This window comes from Macaca mulatta, chromosome 17 (genome assembly GCF_049350105.2).
Source record: "Macaca mulatta isolate MMU2019108-1 chromosome 17, T2T-MMU8v2.0, whole genome shotgun sequence".
In the NCBI taxonomy this organism is placed as follows: domain Eukaryota; kingdom Metazoa; phylum Chordata; class Mammalia; order Primates; family Cercopithecidae; genus Macaca; species Macaca mulatta.
In genome coordinates this window covers 39,570,371-39,585,543 of record NC_133422.1, presented here as the reverse complement: position 1 = coordinate 39,585,543, position 15,173 = coordinate 39,570,371, and the positions used below count along the sequence as shown (strand labels likewise).

At 36.8% G+C, this 15,173-nt stretch overlaps 1 protein-coding gene across 1 annotated transcript in view; it reads left to right on the top strand.

Annotated features, from left to right (window-relative positions):
• Positions 1-15,173, top strand: part of DIAPH3 (diaphanous related formin 3) — a 491,959-nt gene that overhangs the window by 55,236 nt on the left and 421,550 nt on the right. The window lies entirely within an intron of this gene.

Genomic DNA, 15,173 nt, shown 5'->3' with positions numbered 1-15,173 from the left:
TTGGGAGTCATACTGGATCTCATTAAGGCATCGGTCACATCCGTTTACTTCTCTATCCTCTTTAGCTCTTAATTTTATTTCCCCCCTGCTTTAGTTCAAGCTTTCATGTCCTCTTATCTAGGATATTGCAGTGTTCTCTGCCATTTATCTCCCTTTCTGCCTCTGTTAGAGAATTCTTATACTTCATTTTTGTTTTTTTTTTTTTTTTTTTTTTTTGAGATGGAGTCTTGCTATGTCACCCAGGCTGGAGTGCAGTGGCACAATCTTGGCTTATTGCAACCTCTGCCGCCTGGGTTCAAGCAATCCCTGCTTCAACCTCCTGAGTAGTGGGGACTACGGGCACACACCACCATGCCAGCTAATTTTTGTATTTTTGGTTGAGATGGGGTTTCACCATGTTGGCCAGGTTGGTCTCGAACTCCTGACCTCATGTGATCCACTTGCCTTGGCCTCCCGAAGTGCTGGGATTATAGATGTGAGTCACCGCGCCTGGCCTTATACATACTTTAAGTCTTAGTTCAAGCATGACTCTAGTTATCTTCGCATATGCTCTCTGGGTTACGGATCCCTTAAATCTGCTTCTCAGAACTGCTTGTGTATGAGTCCATTGTGAAATACATTCTTTTTTTACTTTTCGTTTTTTAGATATCTTTCTTCCCATTAGATTAAATCTATGCAGTATCATCCATTGGTTTATCATACCAAACAAATGTCTGTTAAGTGCAGCTTCCTAACTTAGATTTCTAGGATACTATATTTCTCTTCACCTTAGACACTATACCTAGATGGAGATTAGCTTTAATTGCTAGTCAGCCCAATAACACAAAAATATTAAAATAACGAAAGGAAGATAGCTTTTTTCATGCATTCTACCTTTTCTTATTTTCACTATCAGTTGAGAGAATGAAAGCTGTGCAAGAAAGCTCATCTATCAGGATGCTATCATTAACAGGCATTAAATGAGTGCCAGTGATATCAAAATCATTCTGACAAAAATCATTTTAATTCTGGACTTCCTGTCTAGAATTGTTGTAACTGTAGAAAAAATGACCTGATAAAATTGCACAAAGTACTTAAGTATGAATAGTGATGTTCTATTTTTTTATTGGGAAGATGTTTATCAGACTTTTTTGTAATGTAGGAGAAAGCACATTTATAAAATGCCATCATCATCTCTTAAGCATATGTTTGAAGTATGTCCTGGTAGTAAGAACTTAGATGACCTACTGTCTAATACATATATTGGCTTTTCAGTGTGGGAAACCTGGTTTGGATAATACCAAAGACATTCATATTTGACTTTGAAACAATTTTCCGTGTATAACATAGAGTGGAATCTAATTTTGTCCCGCAGTGTTTTTTTAAATTATACAGTATTTCAGGCATACAAAAAATGTAGAACATAATATTAAAAATACAACCACAGGTATAATTGAACTCCCTTTTGTAATTCTTCTAATTCCCGCTTTTATCTTCTTTTCTTCCCTGAGGTGAACAGTACCCTGAATCCAATAGTTTTGGTCCCATACATTAAAGAAACTTTCCTTTTTTTTTTTCTGTATAAGAATACAGTTGTATGGAACAAAACCTTTTTTTCTTCTGAGATATTTGATGGTAAATTGCTGATTCAATGCCCCACAATCCTCTAATACTTTAGTGTATATTTTCTACAAGTAAGGACTTCCTTCTATATAACCACAATACAACCACCAAAATCAGAAAGTTAACACTAATCAATTTCTACCTCAGACACTGTTAAAGTTTTATCAATAGTATCAATATGCTCTTTATAGCAAAAGAATCTAGTTCAGAATCATATGTTGCATTCAGTTACGTTTTTAAAATCTTCAGTCTGGAATATTTCCTATGTTTCCTTGTATTTTATGAATTTGACAATTTTGAAGATTGCAGGCTGGTTGATTTGTAGAACATCCCGGTTTGCATTAGTATTAGACTTTTTAAGTTTTGCAAGTAAACAAATGTAAACAGGATATCTCATACTTTAAAGATTTATATTTTTCTGATTATAAATGTATCCGAACATCTTTTCACATGCTTATTGGCCCTTTGGTTTACTCTTCTGTGAATTTCCTGTTTATATTTTTGCCCATTTTGTTGTTTGAGATTTCCATCTTTTTCATATTGATTTGTAGAATTTCCCGTATAGCCAGAATAATACTCATGTGTTCAGTTTTTAGGTGTTGCAAATATCTTGTCCTAGTCCGAATCTTGTCTTTTTACTTTTGTTAGTGGGGAAGGGGAGCTGAAGTACAAAAATGTAGAATTGTGGTCAAATTTATCAAGCTTTTTATGGTTTGTCCTTTTTGTATATTATTGAAGAAATCTATCCTGACATCATAAATCCATTCTCCTATATTTTCATTTAAAATTATTAGAAATATATATCTCTATGCCTGATGTGAGAGGTGGATCCAATTTTTTTCCACATAGTTTTCCCAGCAGCATTTATTTGAATAGTTCATTCTCTTTTATGATTTGTAATATCTCTAGTGTTACAGATCAAGTTTTTGCACATGTGGGTTTGTTTCTGAGGTTTGATTTTTGTCCATCAGTTGGTTTGTCTAATTCTGCATTTATGTCTGTTGTCTTAGTCACTGCAACTGTATAATAAACCTTAATATCTAAGAGCACTTTTTCCAGAGGAGAAAAGAAGAGCTCAGGTGAACCGATAAAAATCAGATATGACCATGTGCTTTTGATATTTTCGGTATAGAGGTGGGGAAGGTTCATCTTGCTAAGCTTATTCCATATTGCTACTCTTAGGGTACATACTAATGACAATTTTTCTTTCTTTCTTTATTCTCTTTAATTCTTGGTGTTAAAAATTTACGCATAGCTATTATGTTGGTCGAATAAATGAATACCTATTGTGTTGAGTGTGCAAGGAATATCTTAAGGATCAACCAAGAGTCTGAATGAAAAGAAAAACCAACAAAGACCCCTTTGTGTTAATTCTCTTAAGTGTTTATTGACAGCTGTGGATTTCTACCAGCAGCTTATTTCAAGTATTAGTATTCTTTACAAATCTACTTTCCTATATCATGAACATTTTCTATTTCTTACAAACTAAAAACGTATATTAAGGCTTGACTAGATAAAATGAGAGAGGTTCTGTGGGAATGCTTTGTTCTGATTTATTACTTGTCACTCTTTTCCCTCTCCATTGAGTAGAAATTGAAAAATTCAGGGAAAGGTGGTTTAAAAGCAATCCAAATAATAACCCAAGTATGAAGAGGAAGAGGGAGAGAGTATAGTAGTTCAAGGCAATTATCAAGTTGATTCATGGGTTGTGTTTGTCAGGGGGATAATGTCAATGTTTAGTTGTTTCTTCTAGATCCAGATAAATGAGAAAATAAATGATTTAGGTGTATTGGATTTTGCCTGGTGGGATTTTTTAGCACCACTAAAATGGTTAGAGGGAGGAATTTTAAAGGGATAAATGTTATGGTAATATTTTAGCATGCTATTTCACCAATTAGGAGCTGTGCAGGCAATTATTTGTGTATACCTGTGAAGGCCTTTTCTCAGTCATGTTTTCTTCTGTAAAAAAGTTGGCCTTAAGAAAAAAGTTGTATCTTAAGTCAAATGACCATTTTATCCTTTATGTAATTTATGAAGAAATTGTCATTTACTTAGAAAAGTTGAAAAACAAATATATGAATGAAGATCCTTTTTCATCACTGGTAGTGTTTTTTTTTTTTTTTTTGAGATGGAGTCTCGCTCTGTCCAGGCTGGATGGAGTACTGTGGTGCGATCTCAGCTCACTGCAAGCTCCGCCTCCTGGATTCATGCCATTCTCCTGCCTCAGCCTCCCAAGTAGCTGGGACTACAGGTGCCTGCCACCACTCCTGGCTGATTTTTTTTGTATTTTTAGTAGAGATGGGGTTTCACCGTGTTAGCCAGGATGGTCTCGATCTCCTGACCTCGCGATCCGCCTGCCTCGGCCTCCCAAAGTGCTGGGATTACAGGCATGAGCCACCACGCCTGGCCAGTCACTGGCAGTGTTCTTATCTGTAGGATTACACAACAGTTGTCTGTGATTGTAGGTGCTTACGCATACACTTGAACAATTCTGGCAAGGTTACATTCCAAAATAAATTAGAGTTGTGCAGCTTTCTGAATATTCAGCTCACTTCTTGTGTGTTCTGCTAAAATTTACAGTATATGAAAGAAAAGTGATATTTAAATTTCTTATTATCTCATTGTGTATGTGTGTGTGTGTGTGTGTGTGTGTTCCTTGATACTGCATTATGATCAACTGAAATTTGTTTTTCAATTAAGATAGTTTACACTCTTCCCATATTCTCCAGTTAGAATATTTGGCCAAAAAATAGTGTTTATGAGTTCATTATCAATCTCTGGGTAAATGTCATTCTTTGGCTGCTATCTGAAAAGCTAGCCATCTGACTTTCTTTTAATTTTAATGGGAATTGAGTAATCCAGTGTCTACTGGATAAGACAATGGAATTTCAACCCTGCTATTAGTAAAACCAAAAAATATAACTTTTTAATAATCACATTTATGTTAAAAATGATTATTTAAAGGTTTACTGTAAGGACATAGTAAAGCTCATAGGCAAAAGATTTTATAGCTGTTTTAAGCTATTTTATAGCCTCAATGTATTTATAGACAGCTTGAATATAGAAAAGTAGTAATAAAGTTAATTCTAAGTTCCAGGTTCTTGGTAGTATTTATCTTTTAGTTTTCTAATTATGTCTAAACCCAATCTAAGAATAAAATTTATTAAATTGCAGAACTAGATAAGATTCATTTTGTCTGCCCTATTCAACAGTGTATAATGACCCTGAATGAGGTCATGAAATCTTCTGTTTTTTTAATTTGGCACTAAGCCTTTCATGGTAGTAAAAACCTTAGTGTAATGAAAAGCTTGACCATTTGATATTGTGTGATGTCAAAGATGAATTCAAATGTAGTTAAGAACAGAATTACACTTTTAGCAGAACTCTGGATAAAATTGTGCTTATATGATGTTGAGCTCTGTCACAAAAGGGGAAATTAGGGGATCATTGTGGACCTCTTAAGATGCTTAACCAATTTGTGGCTTTAATAATATAATGCTAGCAAAACAGAGACTGCTACCAAGAATAATTATGTTGGCTTTAACCCCTAAAACAAAACATAATGTTATTGAAATTAGATGATTTGCTGTTGACTTAGTATGAATAAATGTTTGGTTTTGCTATGGCAGTGCTTCCAATTTTTGTCTTCCAACATTATGCTTATTGTTCCATTATAATACTGTATTTCACGTATCCATTTTGTAATGCTAGTCATGCTCTGCCTGTCTGTAGTGTTTTTCCTTTTTGGTTGAATATCCTTCCACCTGACCATCTTCAGCAACTTGCTGCTTGTATATATTCACTTAATTCTGCAAATAGTCAATCATTTTAAATTTAATCTGACTCTCCATGGTGTTAACTGTCCTGCTCAACTTGATGTATGTAAATTTAATGAGCATGCTGTCTTGTAAAATCCACAGCCATGAATGAAAATATTGAGTCTAACGTGTGTAATTCAGTTGGAAAAATGTCTGCTCTCTCTTTGCTGTTCTCTGCTTGATTGTGCCTTAGTGCTCCAACAAGTTGCATGTATGTGCACAGGTACTAAATTACATATTTCCCCCCTCTGTTTTTCCAATAAAATGTGAAAAAATATTTATTTGGTACTATTTTAAAAAAATCAGTCTAGTAGGGACTTAGGGTCCCTAAAAGCAGTAGCAAACTGGCAATTTGCTGGTGTGTGGGAACTTCTGACCCCATGCAACTTGTAGGAAGACTCTTTGGGAATGTCTTAAAAGTTGCTTGCTTGACCTGGTTTCCAGGTCAGGGCTGCTGCTGACTAATTTGGTGTCCTTGCGCAAGTTACAAAAGAGGTGTGTGCTTTCATTCTGGATGGACACAGCACCACACAAGGCCACAAGTTTGGAAGTCTGGAAGGGATGATGGAGTGAATCTGGAAGGGACCTTGACCCCATTCATTCCTCAACCAGGTACTGCTTGGCAGCGGTCAGTCGTTATATTGACTCTGTTCTAGGTCACTGAGGTTTAGTGTGGTTCTGCTAGTGTTCCCTGGAAAAGTGGTGGATTTTAGCTTGGCCATCTCTGTGTCAGTGCCACAACCTGAAGATTTCTACCTCCAGAGTTGGAACTTATTCCCATCAGTGTTATCTGAAGATTCTTGAGAATTTTAGGAGCAGCAATTGCTCAGTGTTCTAGTCTGGGGCTGTATCATCTCCAGCTTTAGTTCCATCTCCCAGAAGATTACCTGCATCTCATAGGTTTGTCCTAAAATAGGATGAGCAAATTCTATTTGAGAACTTTTCTGTTATCTTCTTTATTTAGGAAATATTTAAAAAGTGACCATGGTGTTCCATGCACGGTGAAGGAGGCAGCATATATAGAAATATTTCTTTTAAATGTTATCTGTGAGGGAGAAAACAGAGAGTTACATGTAAAGAGCCAGAATTGAGGGAAGTTTTTTTGTTTAATTTTAATCCATTAAAGATTAACTTGCTTATATATTGATACTCAACCAACTGAGAGAATTTAGTGAAATAAAATAGAAGAGGATAATAGACATGTAATGCCCTTTTTGGAGGTGGGAGGAAAGGGGATCTCGAGCATAAATGAACAGGAATGTCTTTGGATAGATGCATTGGTTGGGTAGGGAGAGATTAGTGTGCAAATAAAATGGTAAAACAGCACGAAATGGAATTATAGCTTTCTTTTCATAAAGGGAATTGAAATTTATTTACTGAGAATGATAGGCAGAAGTAGTAGTTTCATAGTTCCTGGAAAATAGCTAAGGTTTGAAATAAGTACCGTATGAAATGTGAAAAGAGAGACTAGTAGGATTTTCCATAAATGTTGTAAGAATTGATGAATCAACAGTGGCCTGCCTTGGAAGAAAATGGAAGGATAAAAAAACTGGAGGTTTTTATTGGGGCGAAGAAAAAGGTGGTTTGGGAGTGGGAGAAGTGGCAAGATGGAAGATTGAGGTCAGAGATAAGGATTATGGAGATTCTGATGGTGCCTGTGGCGGAGCAGGTTTTAGATAATGAAAAGGTACAAGTGTGGTCATTAGGACTGTAGCTGAGGACAGTGGAAGTGGAGGTTGCATTGGCGAGGAAGCCAAGGACACTCTAGGGCAGGGGTGCCCAGTCTTTTGGCTTCCCTGAGCCACATTGGAAGAAGAAGACTTGTCTTAGACCACAACTAACATACACTAACACTTTTGATAGCTGATGAACTTAAAAAAAAAAAAAAAAAAAAAAAAAAAAAAAAACGCAAAAAAATCTCATAATGTAAAACATTATGAGATTATTAGAAAGTATTCGAATTTGTGTAGGGCCACATTCAAAACTGTCCTGGGTGCGAGCTGGAGAAGCTTGCTCTAGGTCCATTGTGGGTGATAGCAAGGTGTGGAGTGACAGAGGAATCAACCCAAGTTGATGGCAGTGGACATGTTCAGTTAGATGGTACTAGCCCCAGGGAAATCGGATTTTAGATGATAACATAGATAAATAATATGGAAATAAGAATGAGGGAGATAAGATAGAACAGAGTTTAAATCTAAATTAAAGAACATGGTCAACTTCCAGAATTTTCCTAAACCTCAGCTCTCTCCTCAATAAAGAGGACATACCTCAAGTTACTGAGGATTAATTAATGCTTATAAATGTTTAGCACAGTGCCTGGCTCAAGAATTTGACCGTGTTTTAAGATTACAGGAGTACTAGAGGTCTTTGTAAAATGGTTCTGGGAGAATGGGTGAGAAGGTCAGTGCACAGAGCAGGTTTGGAATGAAAATAGGAGGAAATGTAAACAGTTGGAGAATTTTGTGTTTTGAATGGAATTCTGTTACCTGTGTCTGACCTACTTAACCCTTCCTCTCAGGACCCTTGGATTTGTCTTGATTGTGGTTTCGTTAGTCTCCTTTCCTCCTTCAATTCAGTGTGTATTTACTATAGCCGAATATTCTACAAACCTCTTCTTTTTATTTAGGGAATATAAAAAAAAAACTTCTTCTTTTTTTTTTTTTAATAATGATATTCTGTTTTTCTTTTTTTACCCCAAATTATTTATAAAAAGTTCTGCTATTAAAATATTTTAATTTAGTCTTTTAAAATAACTTTTTATTTTGAAATAATTTTAGACTTACAAAAGAATTGCAAAAATAGTATAGAGAATTCTTGTATACCTTTCACCCAACTAACCCTAATGTTTACATCTTATGTAACATTAGTACAATTATTAAAACTAAGAATTGAATACTGAGATAATATTACTGACTAAACTACAGACTTGCTTCAGATTTTGCCAGTTTTCCCACCCATGTCCTTTTTTTTTTTCCTTCCAGAATCTAATCCAGGATCACATCTTGCATTTATTTGTCATATCTCCTTCAGTCAATGACAGTTTCTTATCTTTTATGACCTTGATACTTCTGAAGAATTAGGGTTAGTTATTTTGTAGGGTGCTCTTAATTTGGGTTTGCCTGATTTCTTTTTTTCCTTGTAATTAGATTGAGGTATATTTTGGTATGAATACCACAGAGGTGGTCACCCTTCTCATTAGGTCGTAGCTGGAGGTTTGAAATATCAGTGTGTCCTATTATTGATGGTGTTAGCCTGGACAACTTTGTTAAGATGGTGTCTGCCAGCTTCCTCCCTTGTAAAGTTAGTATTTTCCCTCTATAATTAAGGAGAAAAAGGATATCAGCACAGTCTTAAAGTATCTCCTCAGTTTATTTTGCTATTTAGGTTATAATCTAATAATATCATTTTATTTTTCAAATTGTTCTAGTTTTGGCCACTTAACAGTTCTTGCAGTTTGGCTCATGTCCTTTTGACTTCCTTCCTTCCTTCCTTCCTTCCTTCCTTCCTTCCTTCCTTCCTTCCTTCCTTCCTTCCTTCCTTCCTTCCCTCCTTCCTTCCTTCCCTCCCTCCCTCCCTCCTTCCCTCCTTCCCTCCTTCCCTCCTTCCCTCCTTCCCTCCTTCCCTCCTTCCCTCCTTCCCTCCTTCCCTCCTTCCCTCCTTCCCTCCTTCCCTCCTTCCCTCCTTCCCTCCTTCCCTCCTTCCTTCCTTCCTTCCTTCCTTCCTTCCTTCCTTCCTTCCTTCCTTCTTTCCTTCCTTTTTCTTACTTTCTGGTACCGCACTAATTTGGTCTTCCTAATTCTGGTCTTTTTGGATGACATAGCTGTGTTCCCATGTATTGAATGAAAAAAGAAGTTTTCCAACTATTCTACTTCTGAAATCTATTCTTAGTGCTAGTCAGATTAGCACAGTAAAACAGCACAGTGATTCCGTTTAGCTATAGATTTTAATTAGAAAGTAATTGGCCAAAGGAAAACTATTTTTTTGATGTGGCAACTCTCAGTTTCCCCTGTCAAAACTGTGTCTATACATTTACAGGTGGTCCCCAACATATAGCAGTTTGACTTAACAATTTTTCGACTTTACAGTGGTGAAAGCAACATGGATTTGGTAGAGACTGTACTTCAAATTTTGAATTTTGATCTTTTCCTAGGCTAGCTATATGCAGTCTGACACTGTCTTGTAATGTGGGGCAGAAACTGAGAGCTGCAGCTCCCCTGTCAGCCATGAAATCATTAGGCTGAACGGCTGACTATACTGTGTCCCCAGCATTTTTTGGATATTGTGCTTTGTGTGTTCGCATTCCACCATGTCTACAAAATGTGCATCTCTGTATTCAAAATGTTATTATAAAATAGCATTTGTGTTAGATGATTTTGTCCACCTGTAGGCCAATGTAAGTGTTCTGAGCACGTTTAAGGGAGGCTAGGCTGAGCTGTGACATGCAGTAGGTTAGGTGTATTAAATGCATTTCTGCATTTCAATTTTTAATGGCTTTTTTGGGACATAACCCCATTGTAAGTTGAGCATCTGTATATTAGGAAGTACTATAAATGAGATAATTCATAATGTATATTGCTAACATGTTGTTAGAACTTTAACATCAAAAACAATAATATGCTCTTCAGACAGATTAAAATTTTGAAGAGGTGACTTGTCAAATAATGTTTTTGAATGAGATATATTCAGCCCAATAGCCAGTTGATAAGATTTTTCCATTTAAAGGGTAGAGATTTATTTCATATATCCATGGAAATTTTAACCTCATTCAGATTACTCACTGAGCCTTATGTATTTATGTTTTCTTTGTATTTCCTGTTCAGTATTTTACCTGTAATAGATATTTAATGAGATACGTACATGTATTGACATACTGATATACTGAGGTAAATGGCCATTTTAGAGCTATTTTACAATCTGTGTCTGCAGTGTCATTTTGTACCTATGCAGTGTGGTAGCACAGTAAAACAGCATGTTTTACTGACCTGTGTTTGAATGGAAGGATCAGTTAATACACAATAGTTTATATTGCCTTTTTTTTTAAGATCATCTATATGTGTTTCTATATTTATTCAGTTCAATTGGAAAGAAGTCTTATTTTAATATCAAGTAAATTATGTTCAGATGGTATAGTGGGTACTGTGGGTACCCCCTCCCAGCCCCTTTTTACCAGGTTGGTGCACCCATGCCCCAGGTGATGAGCATTGGCTTCTAATGGCTCATAGATGCCCCTTTCTCCAGAGATTTGCCCTCATCAGAACTAGGATTCTGCAGCTAATGACTAACTTGAGGTTGTTGACGCTGGTTTCTGCTACCAGGTTATCTTGACTGTGGTGCATTTCAGGGTGAAGTGAGAATCCACCAGAGGCCACCTTTAGTATGTCTTTTTTCCTCTTTTGTCTTACCTCCTTTACTCTATCCTGAGAGCAGCCCCACCTGCACCTGAATCCCTGTTTCAGGCTTTGCTTTTAAGGGAAACTGACCTTAGATAATGGAGACACAACATGATAATTTTGAGGAAATATAAACTAAGAAGCATAAAAAATGATGACTTGCTCACTTCTCCCCCACTGACCTTTCCCAAGTCTAGTTTCTCAGTTAGCCTTGGGAGATGCTTAACGCTTCTGGAATTGCAACATAAAATATGGATATGCGTTTTTTAGGAAAAAAAACTCCCAATAAATTTTCTAAGGACTTTGTGACTCCCTGAAGTTAAGTGCCACTGCCTTGTGGAGTTTTCTTCTTTCAGCCTTGTTTTCCATAAATAGAAATTCAAAATATATTCTAAAAATACTGTACCCCTAATGCTTTCACTCATATTTTCTCTCTACTGCCCCCTTATTTCTTTTTCTCTCTCTCTCATTTTTCTTTTTTAAAGGGCAGAGCTTTTCTTACTCTTTCAAGTGCCATTTCCTCCTGGACATATGGAGAATGACCTGTTAGATGAAGTTACATGCCTAGTGGGTATCCCACAAAGGTTTAGGGTGTTATGTAATTGATTCCAAACTTTTTTTGTTTTGTAGTATTGTCTTAATCCATTTTTATGTTGCTATAAAGGAATACCTGAGACTAAGTAATTTAAAAAAGAGGTTTATTTGGCTCTCAATTCTGCAAGCTATACAAGAAACATGGGACCAGCATCTGCTTTTGGTGAGGGCCTTAGGGAGCTTCCACTCATGATGAAAGGCAAGAAGGAGCTGGTGTGTGCAGAGATCAGATGGTGCGAGAGGAGGCAAGAGAGAAGGTGGTGGGGAGGTTCCAAACTCTTATTAACAGCCTACTCTCATGAGAATTAATAGGGCAAGAACTCAATCGCCCCCACCCCAGGAAGGTCATTAATCTATGAATGAGGGAACTGCATCCATGACCCAGACATCGCCCACTAGGCCCTACCTCCAACACTGGGGATCAACTTTAAATATGAGATTTGCACGGGACATCATCCAAATTGGAGCAAGTATTATTTGTCTCCTTTTTGTTTTTTACACTACGACTGTCATCATACTTTTGTCAGGAAGGTGAGTGCCATATTTAGGCAAAAGAGGTGGGATAAACCATTGGAAGCAGCTGGGGGAACTCGAGTTTCTCCCTTAATTCCAGATGTATCACTGTACTAGTCAGAGTTCTCCAGAGAAACAGAACCAATAGGATGTCTGCCTGTCTATGAGAGGGGATTTATTAGGAGGACCGGCTCACATGATTATAAAGGGCGAGAAGTCCTATAGTATGCTGTGTGCAAGCTGGAGAACCAGGAAAGTCAGCAGCGTGGCTCAGTTCAGGTTCCAAATTTTCAAAACCAGGGAAGTTGTTGGCATAACTCAGTTGGAGGCTGAGGAGGTGGCTTAAGGCCTGAGAACTCCAGGGAGAGTGCCACTGGTGGAAGTCCCGGGGCCCAAAGGTTGAAGAACCTGTAGTTCTGATGTCCAAGGGCAGAAGAAGTTTGTGCCATTTCCAGAAGAGAGAAGGAGACTTAGCCTTTCTTCTGCCTTTTTGTTCTATCCAAGCTTTCAGCTGATTAGATGGTGCCTGCCCACAATGAGGGCAGATCTTCCTTACTCAGTCCAGTGATTCAAGTGCCAATCTCTTCTGAAAGACATACCTAGAGATAATGCTTTACCAGCTATCTGGGTATACTTTAAGCCAGAAGACTAACCTAAAATTAACCATCACACCTAAAATTAACCAACCCCCAAAATTAACCATCACAACCACTTTTGTGTATGAACTGGTGTTATCATCAAGATGTGTTTCCAAAAAGAAAGCAGAGGCCTTTGTAAAAAATTCTTTCTACTACTCACCTTGAAGTTTTATTTCAGTTTCAGCCATAACTAAAGGACTTTCTGTTTTTTGGTATTCTGCATATATTAAATATTTTAATTTACTAAAGAGACTGGATAATGTTTGGCCATTAGCCTGAAAATAAAAATACAGTGAATAATTTAAAACAGAACTTCCCAGTGCTCTCAGGTTTCCCCACGTTTTCTAACAATTATCCCCTAACTATCTCATTACTTTCTTCCAGTGAAATTCTTTGTGGATAAATTAATTCATAAATTAAGAAAATCAATATGTCTTACTGTACTATATAATAAAAATATGTATTTCAATTTAAACAATTGGCCATGACTACTCAAGAAGGTATAGTAAATTCACACTCTTGAATCTCTGCTTCATACCTCTGTGAGTACAGCAGTGGCATTGTAGATTGGTAGATTGATATAGTTGTGCTGTTTTGGAGATTCAGATACCATAAACAGTATTTCCCTGGGACATCTACATTTCAGAGATGAAGCACAAGTATTGGTAAAGCTTAAAAAAAGCACAGTGTAACTATAATTTACAGAATAGTTTGATTCTTGGAAAATTCAGTAAAGTAAAACCATGCAATATAAAGTATTTAATACGTAATAATTTTACATTTTACATCTATTTCTGGAATAGGAGACTGGCAGAACGTGTTTTCTAGTCACAACACTGCTGATCAAAACAGAAACTGGTCCAGACAGACTAAAGTATAAAAAAAAAAAAAAACAGCAAAAACTGGCAGATGGGGCAAAAGCAATCCCTAGCTGCCCTAATTACTCATTAGCATAAGACACTCCCACAAGCGTCATGACAATTTACAAATGCCATGGCAATGGCCCAGAAGTTACCACCCCTTTCCTAGAAAATTCTAAGTAATAATTTACATTGACCCACCCCCTAATCTGCATATAGCTAAGTGGGTTTAAGTGAGTATAATTACAGTTGCCAAGAGCCCATACATTGCTGACTCTGGGCACACTGCCTGTGAGTTAGCCCTGTTCCGCAAGGAGCAGCACCATTCGATAAAAAGGTTGCTGTGTAACACCACCTTGCCTTTGAATTCTTTCTATGATGAAGCCATGAGCCCCGCTGGGCTAAGCCCCAAATTTGGGGCTCACCTGTCCTGCAACAGTTCCATTGAATTAGGCTTAATTAAGGATGATTCTTTCTCTCTCTCTTTTTAAGGTATGTGAATCTCTCTGTGGGGCACAAGGTAGTTTTTACTGTACAGGTCAAACTGTGATGCTACCCCTGTAAATGCTGGTAGCATCACCTCAATTATTGTGACAACTAACATGCCTCAAGAAGTTTCCAAAATTTCCAAAATGCTTCCTGTGTCGTATTAAGGCCTACTGAGCCTTCCCTCACTAGCTTAGACAAGAAAAACGAAACAAAACAAACCTTTATTCACATAATTCGGTGTTTCTAACTAAAACAGCAAAAGTGACATTACTAATTACTACCTTTTATTGTAGTGTCAAATGGAACGGCTTCTAAGATCTTAAATATTTCTATCAAGGTAAAATGAAGAGAATTTTGACTTTTAAGTGCTTGAGGGGTTTGGTAGCCAAGAATTGAGTCAGCTAAAGGCATAAACTACAGTGTTTGATGAATGTAGCACTCTTATAAAATCTGTAAGAAATTTAATTTGCTAGGCTCCATAGGTGATCCAAAGTCCTGAATTTTATGATCCATTCTGAGTAGATATGAAGTTTATATACATTCAGATATTTTACATTGCACATCACAAATGACTCAGGGCTAAGTTCACGAGGACATTCATTTGAGCTGCCCTTCTCCTTTAGCCATTTCTGTCTTACCTCAGACGCCCTTTCCTTTGCCAGAACAGCCTCTTACTTCAGCAGCTTAATTAAGAGCAATTCATATATTTATGTGGATATATACCTGACTTGAATTTTTAGTTAAAATTAAGCTTGTAGCAAGATCTTGGTTACTTAAACCCTTATTTTGGTTGGTGCTGTTGAGAAATGTTCGATTTTAGGTGGTAGCTGTTTTTATAAGTACCACTTTTATGTAACTTAGAACATTCAATAAGTTAACTAGTTAACATTTTTGATAAGAGTAGGGAAAAGACAAAACTATAAAGTGCTTTGTCCTTTGCTGGAAACAGTACTGGATATTTGATATGTGCTTGCGGCTATCAGAATCTGAAACTTGGTTGGTTTATTTACTTTTTAATTTTTATGACTCACACGCAGCTCTTTCAAAGCAAGTGCAATATAGCTTCAGGTGCAGCTGTTGTAAAAATACATAAATATATTGAAATTGTGAATCCTAATGACCTTATGAATGGCAGAAATCTGCAACTGTCTAATTATCTATAGTGATGTGAATGTAATTTTATTTGCCCGCTGTGAATTTTAAAAGTTCTTTTGGTAAGTATTTTACCTGTTAAAATGATCTAGAATACTTTTTTCTCTCCCTCTGCAG